The 8,909-nt window shown below is 43.0% G+C and overlaps 1 protein-coding gene across 6 annotated transcripts in view; it reads left to right on the top strand.

The window, feature by feature from the left end:
- The first annotated feature begins 1,094 nt into the window (after window positions 1-1,094).
- LOC140200057 (inositol polyphosphate-4-phosphatase type I A) overlaps window positions 1,095-8,909 on the top strand; it is a 265,040-nt gene continuing 257,225 nt past the window's right edge. For 4 of the 6 annotated variants that reach the window (XM_072262755.1, XM_072262759.1, XM_072262753.1 and 1 more), the window contains exon 1: window positions 1,095-1,236. The gene's annotated coding sequence lies outside the window, so the exon portion shown is untranslated. The remainder of the gene's footprint in view (window positions 1,237-8,909) is intronic. The other 2 variants (XM_072262761.1, XM_072262760.1) reach the window with 1 other exon arrangement.

Raw genomic sequence — 8,909 nt, 5'->3', positions numbered from 1 at the left:
CATTAAAAACAGAGAATACTGGATATATTCAGCAGTCTGGGCAGATATATGTACGTATAGAGAGACTGAGACATACGTTGATGGCTTTTAATCAGATCTATTTTGATTTAAGGTTATTGATTCAAAATGCTAGTTCTGTTTCTCTCTCCACAATTGCTACCCAATCTCCTTATTAGTTTCAATATTTTCTATTTTTATTTTAAGATTCCAACATAGCAGTATCTGGGTTTTGGATGAATTTCATCAGTAATCTAGTTAGCAAGCATTTGTTTTAAAATTGAGCTTCTTGGTTTGATTGAGAGATACCTAAAATGAGATTATAATCACCGTTATCCGCAATAATAGATTTAAAGCACAACTGAAAAACTTGGGTGTTTAGTAAATCTCAAATCTCTATCCAGGTGAGGCAACACTTCACCTGCAAATCTGTTGGGGTCATCTATTGTATCTGGTGCTCCCGATATGGCCTCCTTTATATTGATGGGTAAATTGCAGGGTATCTTTTTTGAGCACCTCCGCTCCATACACCAAAAGCAGAATTTTCTGGTGTCCAACCATTTTAATTCCCATCCCCATTCCCATTCCAGTATGTCAGTCCATGGCTTCCTCTTTAGCCAAGATGAGGGCACTCTTAGAGAGGAGTTGCAACACGTCATATTCCATCTAGCTAGCCTCCAGCCTGATGGCAAGAGCATTGATTTCTCCTTCTGCTAATTTTTTTCCTCTCTCCATTTCCTATTCTTCTATTCCCCACTCTGGCCTCTTAACTCTTCTCCTCACCTGCCTAGCACCTTCCCCTGGTTTCACTCCTTCTTCCATTTCTCCCATGGTCCACACTCTTCTCCTATCAGATTCCTTCTTCTCCAGCTCTCTGTCTTTCTCACCCACCAGGTTTCACCTGTCACCTTCTATCTAGTTCACCTATAGATGCTCCCTGGCCCGCCGAGTTCCTCCAGCATTTTGCGTGTGTGTGTTGCTCTGAATTTCCAGCATCTGCAATTTTTTTGTGTGTGTATACTATTTTATTGATGCAAGTAAGCGGAGTAACTACAACTCCCAGAACTCTCCGCGCCAATCGGGCGCAAATGCACTGGGGGCCGTTTGAGTGACGCTGCTGCAGACGAGGCGGCGAGTAAATGTTTATCCCTTGGCGGGGTTGAAGAGGTAAAGGGACAGCAGTGGGGAAAAGCGTCGCCGTTTGGTTATCGCAACGAGGAGCGGAAGAAGTAGATTCGGGTAAGGGAGCAATCCGTCGGGAACAGTTGTAATCTTGTGGAGGAGGGGGTTTAACAGCTGGGGACCGGGTGTCCCGTTTGATGCACCCTGTCAGCTCGGGAGGAGGGGGGCGTTGAGGCCTCCGCCGGGGCTGGGAGGAATCTTGTCTGCAACCGCAATTAAACCCAGAAATGGTGCAGTCGTTAGCTGCAGGTTGCAGGCAGCGCAGAACAGCTTTTCCTGTTGTTTATTGGGATGAGCTACAGCGGTTCCTAATTTACAGTTAATACATCAAAGCGGCAAATATGCAGCACGTATGTTTCCTTAATTCATGCCGACGTTGTCTGGGTGTCGAAACTATTGGCAAAATCTTAATCAGAATCAGTAGGCATTAACCACCAGCAGGTTATTTTATTAATTGTACTGTCCATCGGTTGGTCGTTTTTTTCATGCGATTCTTCTGGGGTGACAGTGACTTGTCTTCAGCCTCTGTGGGTTCTGAGGAGGCTGATGAGACCAACGTGTTTGAGGGGGAAATGGATCAGCCATGATCAAATGGCGAGGCAGACTCGATGGGCCGAATGGCATATTTTTGCTCCAATATCTTATGTGGGATCTGACATAGTAGAAGTAGGAGGGTTTTTCAAGATCAGTTTTAATGTGACTGACATCTGTCGTGAAATAGAGATAGATGGATACTGTATTGATCCCAAAGGAAATTACAGTGTCACAGTAGTATTACAAGTGCACAGATATACAAATATTAGAAGGGAAGTAAGAAAGAATTAAAAATGTTACTTCAAACAGTCATAACAGGAAGGGGGTCCTCACTTCCCTGGTTATAGGTTGACTCATTATAGGGCCCTATGGGTGAGGGTGCGAATGACCTCATATAGCGCTCTTTGGAGCAGTGCAGTTGTCTGAGTCTGTTACGAAAAGAGCTCCTCTGTTCAATCAAGGAGGTATGCAGAGGATGAGAAACATTGTCCAGAATTGCCAGGGTTTTCCACAGAGTCAACAAGAAGTATGTTGTTTTGCAGCAGTGGTACAGTGCGATACATGGAAACTATAGAATACAATAAGAAATATGTGAAAGTAAGTTGAGTAACTAGTGCAGAAAGGAGCAAAAATAGTTTGAAGCAGATACAGATTTGGATGAACCTTTCTGCTTAATGTGGGTTTCTGCCTGCTCTCAGTGAGTGGATTTCAGTAGGGTTCTCAATGCAATCCCAAAATGCTTCTCATCCATTTTGAATGATTGTAAACCAGAGAATCTCAAGAGGTCAGTGAGAATGTTAATTTTTAAGGAGGTTTTGAGAACATCCCTGAATTCCTTCCTCTGCTAATCTTGGAATCTCTTGACATGATCCTGCTTAGAGTAAAGTATCTGTTTGAGGAGTCAGTTGTCAGGAATCTGAATGATGTGGCATGCCCATTAGAGCCAGTGATTTGTTATTAATGCTCCAGTTCAAGGGATGAAACACTGACATTGATTCACTCTGTGCCAGTGGATGTGGAGGATTTTGAGAATAATGTGACAGTAGTGCCTTTGGTGCTGTGAGGTACCTCCAATCTGTATGTTACAAGTGTACATATTGTAGGGCCTCACAGCACCTACAGCTATGGGCGAGCAAAAATCACTGCTGCCTGGTAGACCATAAGCTTTTTTGATCGTCACTCTTATTATCAATTGGTCAAGGGTTGTGCTGGCCCAAGAAGGAAGAGGGGAACTTTATTGTTAAAGTCTATTTTTTTTGCGAGAGCTCTGAGAGATGGAATGTAGTTCACATTTTTGGGATATTTTTGTGGACTAATATCATGGGTGAGCATTGTGCTGTGGGCTCATGTTTCATGTATGCCCTGCTTCTTGTTCTCTTCAGCATATGAATTGTTAATAATCCTGAGCTCACCCTTTGAAGATGTATGTATGCAGGAATCATCTACCCGCTACTCAACATTTGAGGAACAGCTTTTTCTCCACCACCATCAAATTTCCGAATGGACAATAAACCTTGTATGCTACCTCATTTTTTTTTTCTTCTGAAGTCCTGAAGAAGGGTTTTGGCCGGAAGCATTGGCTGTTTATTCATTTCTGTAGATGTTGCCTAACCTGCTGAGTCCTCCGTAATTTGTCACTTTTTTCCTTTTTTTGCTCTCGTTTTGGACTACTTGATTTTTATATATTATTGTAATTTACTTATTTATTATGTATTGCATTGGACTGCTGTCGCAAAACAACAATTTTCATAACATGTCAGTGATACTAAAACCTGATTGTGATTCTCACAAGTTTATGTGATATAGACTGAACTTTTCTCCTTTGCATTATTTCTGTTTCTGCAAGAAGGTTACTGGAAATAAACGTTAATGTTTTGTGAGTATGATTCAGCAGTGTTGGGGTATTGATACAGCTTGTGTCATAGTCATACTTTATTAATCCCGGGGGAAATTGGTTTTCATTACAGTTGCTCCATAAATAATAAATAGTAATAGAACCATAAATAGTTAAATAGTAATATGTAAATTATGCCAGCAAATTATGAAATAAGTCCAGGACCAGCCTATTGGCTCAGGGTGTCTGACCCTCCAAGGGAGGAGTTGTAAAGTTTGATGGACACAGGCAGGTATGACTTCCTATGACACTCAGTGTTGCATCTCGGTGGAGTGAATCTCTGGCTGAATGTACTCCTGTGCCCACCCAGTACATTATGTAGTGGATGGGAGACATTGACCAAGATGGCATGCAACTTAGACAGCATCCTCTTTTCAGACACCACCGTGAGAGAGTCCAGTTCCATCCCCACAACATCACTGGCCTTACGGATGAGTTTGTTGATTCTGTTGGTGTCTGCCACCCTCAGCCTGCTGCCCCAGCACACAACAGCAAACATGATAGCACTGGCCACCACAGACTCGTAGAATATCCTCAGCATCGTCTGGCAGATGTTAAAGGACCTCAGTCTCCTCAGGAAATAGAGACGTCTCTGACCCTTCTCGTAGACAGTTTCATTGTTCTTTGACCAGTCCAGTTTATTGTCAATTCGTATCCCCAGGTATTTGTAATCCTCCACCATATCCACACTGACCCCCTGGATGGAAACAGGGGTCACCGGTACCTTAGCTCTCCTCAGGTCTACCATCAGCTCCTTAGTCTTTTTCACATTAAGCTACAGATAACTCTGCTCACACCATGTGACAAAGTTTCCTACAGTAGCCCTGTACTCAACCTCATCTCCCTTGCTGATGCATCCAACTATGGCAGAGATGCATCCAACTAATTGCTTGGGATCATAGTTTGCATGCCATCATGTAGCCCTTGTCAAATTGATGCTGAGTGGAACCAAATTGTTTTATTATTTATTCATTATTCAGGATTTAGATATCTCTGGCAAGGCCTTATTTAGTACCCATCCTGTGACCCCTGAGAAAATGAGCCACTTTGTTGAATCACCTCCAGTCCTTCTGATATCCACTACCCTGTTAATGCAAATAAATCATCAGTCAGTCTTGGCAGCAATTCATGTGTAAAGCATGCAGACATGGTCAAGAGGTTCAGTTATTGTTCAGACCAAATATCAGGATGGGGAAGAAATATGATCTGAGTGACTTTGACTGGAATGCTTGTGGGTGCCAGACAGAGTGGTTTGAGTAATAGGAATTGCTGATCTCCTGGGATTTTCCCGCACAGCAGTTTCTAGAGTTTAAACAGTATGATCTGAAAAAATAAAGAGAAAGAAAAACATCAAAACAACTAATGAGCGGCAGTTCTGTGGGCAAAAATGCCTGATTGATAAGAGAGGTCAGAGGCATGTCGAACCTTGAAGTGGATGGGCTACAACAGCGGAAGACCACGAACATACACTCAGTGGTGATGCCTCTAAAAGGTGATATCCAGCATAAAGAACTCCCATCACCCAGCATGTACTCTCTTATTGCTACCATCAGGGAGGAAGTACAAGAGCCTGAAGACAAACTTAACGTTTCAGGAACAGCTTCTTCCCCTCTCATCAGATTTCTGAATGAACAGTGAAACCATGAACGCTATTTCACTAGTTTATTCCCTTGCTTTTTTCATTACTTACTAAATTTAGTTTTCTTTTTTTTTCCTGTGATCCCCTCCAAGCTGATCGCCAAACTTTGCCAGCTTGGTATCAGCTCATCTCTCTGCAATTGGATCTTGGACTTTCTGACTAACAGACCCCAATCAGTTAAGTTAGACAACCTCAACTTCTCCTCCACTCTCACCTGAACACCGGCGTGCCTCAAGGCTGTGTGCTGAGCCCTCTTCTGTACTCCCTTTTCACCTATCCTTTATATTATTCTAATTCCATAATCAAGTTCGCAGATGACACCACGGTGGTTGGCCTGATCAGAGGGGATGACAAGGTGGCCTACAGGGACGAGGTCCAGCATCTGGCTGTGTGGTGTGCCGACAACACCCAGGCCCTTAACACCCAGAAGACCAAGGAGATCATTGTGGTCTTCAGGCATGCCAGGAGCCACACTCACGTCTCCATCTACATCAACGGAGCTGTAGTGGGGTGTGTATCAAGCTTCAAATTCCTTGGTGTCCACATTTCCGAGGATCTCACCTGGTCCCTGAACTCCTCCATCCTGATCAAAAAGGCGCAATAGCGCCTTTATTTCCTGCGGAGCATCAAGAAAGCTCACCTCTGTCCCAGGATACTGACGGACTTTTACCACTGTACCGTTGAGAGCATACTCACCAACTGCATCTCAGTGTGGTATGGCAATTGTCCCGTATCGGACCGCAAAGCACTCCAGCATGTGGTGAAAGCTGCCCAGCGGATTATCAGCACCCAATTGCCCTCCATTGAGAACATCTACTATAAACGCTGCCTGGGCAGGGCGAAAAGCATTATCATGGATGCATCTCACCCTATCCATGGACTTTTTACTCTCCTCCCATCCGGTAGGCGCTACAGGAGCCTCCGCTCCCACACCAGCAGGCACAGGAAGAGCTTCTTCCCTGAGGCCGTGACCCTGCTGAATCTCACATCACAGCGCTAAGCAGTATTGCACCCATATTGTACTGTCTCAGTACTTTTATATATGTGTGCTGTGGCACTTACTTTTTATTTGCAGTTATTTTGTAAATAACACTATTCTTTACATTTCTGGTCAGGTACTAACTGCATTTCATTGGCTTTGTATCTGTACTCAGCACAGTGACAATAAAGTTGAATCTAATCTTTACTTACTGTAAATTTTAGTTTCTGTTATTATGTATTGCAATGTACTGCTGCTGCAAAACAACAAATTTTATGACATACTGTATGCCAGTGATATTAAACTGATTCTTTATTAGGACAGGAGGTACCTAAAGTGGACAGGGTAAGCATGGGTATTTCTACAGTTTGGTTGGGTGTGCTGTTCCAGGATTTATGACCAATAAAGGTGTATGTTTCCAACTTAGGATGGTGTATGGCACCATTGGAGCTGCTCATAATATTCCTATGCAGTTTCTACCCTTGTTCTGTCTTGTAGTAGGTCAGAAGTTTGAGAGAAACTGCCAAATGCTGGTAATTTAAATGAGGCTGCTAAGTAAGATAAGAGCCCATGGTATTACAGGAAAGACGCTAGCATGGATAGAAGATTGGCTGACTGGCAAGAGGCAAAGAGAGGGGATAAGGGGGTCCTTTCTGGTTGGCTGCCGGTGTCTAGTGGTGGTCCACAGGGCTCAGTGTTGGGACCGCTTGTTTTCATGTTATATGTCAATGATTTGGATGAAAGAATTGATGACCAAGTTTGTGGACAGTAGAAAGAAAGGTGAAGTAGCAGGGAAAGTCTGCAGGAGGGTTTATTCAAATTAGGAGCATGGGAAAGGTGTTGCAGATGGAATATAGCATGTGGGAGTGTATGCCCATGCACTTTGTTAGAAGGAGCAAAGAGGTGTTGACTGTTTTCTAAACAGGGAGAAAAATTCAGAAATCAGAGGTGCAAAGGGTCTTGGAGTCATCTTGCAGGATTTCATAAAGGTTAATTCGCAGGTTAAGTTGGCGGTAAGGAAGGCAAATGCAATGTTAGCATTCATTTCAAGAGGACTAGAATATAAAAGCAAGTATGTAATGATGAAACTTTATAAGGCACTTTTCAGACTGCCCTTGGAGCATTGGAGCAGTTTTGGGTCCTTATCTTCAAAAGGTATGATAACATTGGAGAGGGCTCAGAGAAAGTTCACAAGAATGATTCTGGGAATGAAAGGGTTAATGTATGAGCAGTGTTTGATGGGTCTAGGTGTCTTCTTGCTGGAGTTTAGAAGAATGAGGGGGAATCTCATTGAAACCTTTAAAGATAAAGTGGATGTTCAGAGGATGTTCCCTACAGTAGGGGAGTCTAGGACCAAAGGGTATAGCCTTGGAATAGAAGGATTTCCTTTCAGCACAGAGATGAGGAATTTCTTAAACTAGAGGGTGATGAATGTGTGGAATTTATTGCAACAAATAGATGTGGAGGTCAAGTCATTGGGTCCATTTCAAGTGGAGGTTGATAGGTTTTCGATTAATAAAGGTGTCAAAGGGTATGGGGAGAAGGCAGGAGAATGGAATGGTGAAACCATGGGCCAACGGGCCAAGTGGCCTAATTCTGCTCCTGTGTTTTGTGGTCTTGTAAATGATAAATACTGCAGCCACTGTGAACCAGTATTTTAGACAATGAATGTCTTTCTCAACTAAGAGGTTGTCCTGAATGGAGTCATCTTCCATAATGCTGATGGAGCTGAACTCATCCAGTTTGGTTACATTACTGATAGTAACTTGCAGCTGATGGAAAAGCTTTGCCTTATTAGAAAGTAAATCACTCACTGCAGGATATTCTTTGTGAAAGATTTCACTCCAAGACGTACACACTTCTCATGGACAGCTATGGAATTGAACCCAGGTTGCGGGCGCTGTTAAAGCATTAAACTAACTACTATACTATACTACCATGCTGCCCATTTGCGAAGAGTGGCATGTGGAATTGAATTTTGAAGCAGCTGGATGTGGTTGACCTATTTCTTTGCTCCAAACAGCTCCTGCTGTGATGATTAACCTCCAGCAATCACAAATATTTGAGCATTTTCCCCTAGATCTGTTTTACCAGGGCTTTTTAACGTCACATTCATTCAAATACTGCCTTGATGTCAAGAGTAGATCACTCTTAGCTCACATCTGGTATTCAGCTCTTGAATGTGTGCTGCTTGATAAAACCGACAGTGATATCTTTCATCCCTTTGACATTGAGAGCTTCCTTCCTACAAACGTTAACTGCCTCTCTGAATTTGATAAAATTTCACCACCTTTCTTGCCTCTTATTAAGTATTCGGGCAAGAGGCAATACTGAAGAATCTGCATGTGCCAAGATTTTCTGGATTGGCTGTGCTTTTTCCACCCACAATCTGTTTCTTTGGTTACATGTTTTCAGCTGGATCTCACACCTGATGTAGCATTTGCTTTACAGCGCCAGCCTGTAAGATCGAAGTTTGATTTCTGCTGGAGTTTATGTGTTCTCCCCATGATTGTGTGGGTTTCCTCGGGGTTCTTCAGTTTCCTCTCGCATTCCAAAGATGTACATTTAGGGTTAGTGAGTTGTGGGCATGCTATGTGGGTGCCAGGAGAATGGCGAGACGTGCAGACTGCTGAAGTACAATCCTTGCTGTTTTAATTTGACGCAGATGACACATTTCATTGTAT

The sequence above is a fragment of the Mobula birostris genome, chromosome 7 (genome assembly GCF_030028105.1).
Source record: "Mobula birostris isolate sMobBir1 chromosome 7, sMobBir1.hap1, whole genome shotgun sequence".
Classification (NCBI taxonomy): domain Eukaryota; kingdom Metazoa; phylum Chordata; class Chondrichthyes; order Myliobatiformes; family Myliobatidae; genus Mobula; species Mobula birostris.
Note: the sequence above shows the minus strand (reverse complement) of the source record. Positions and strands in the feature narration are given on the sequence as shown.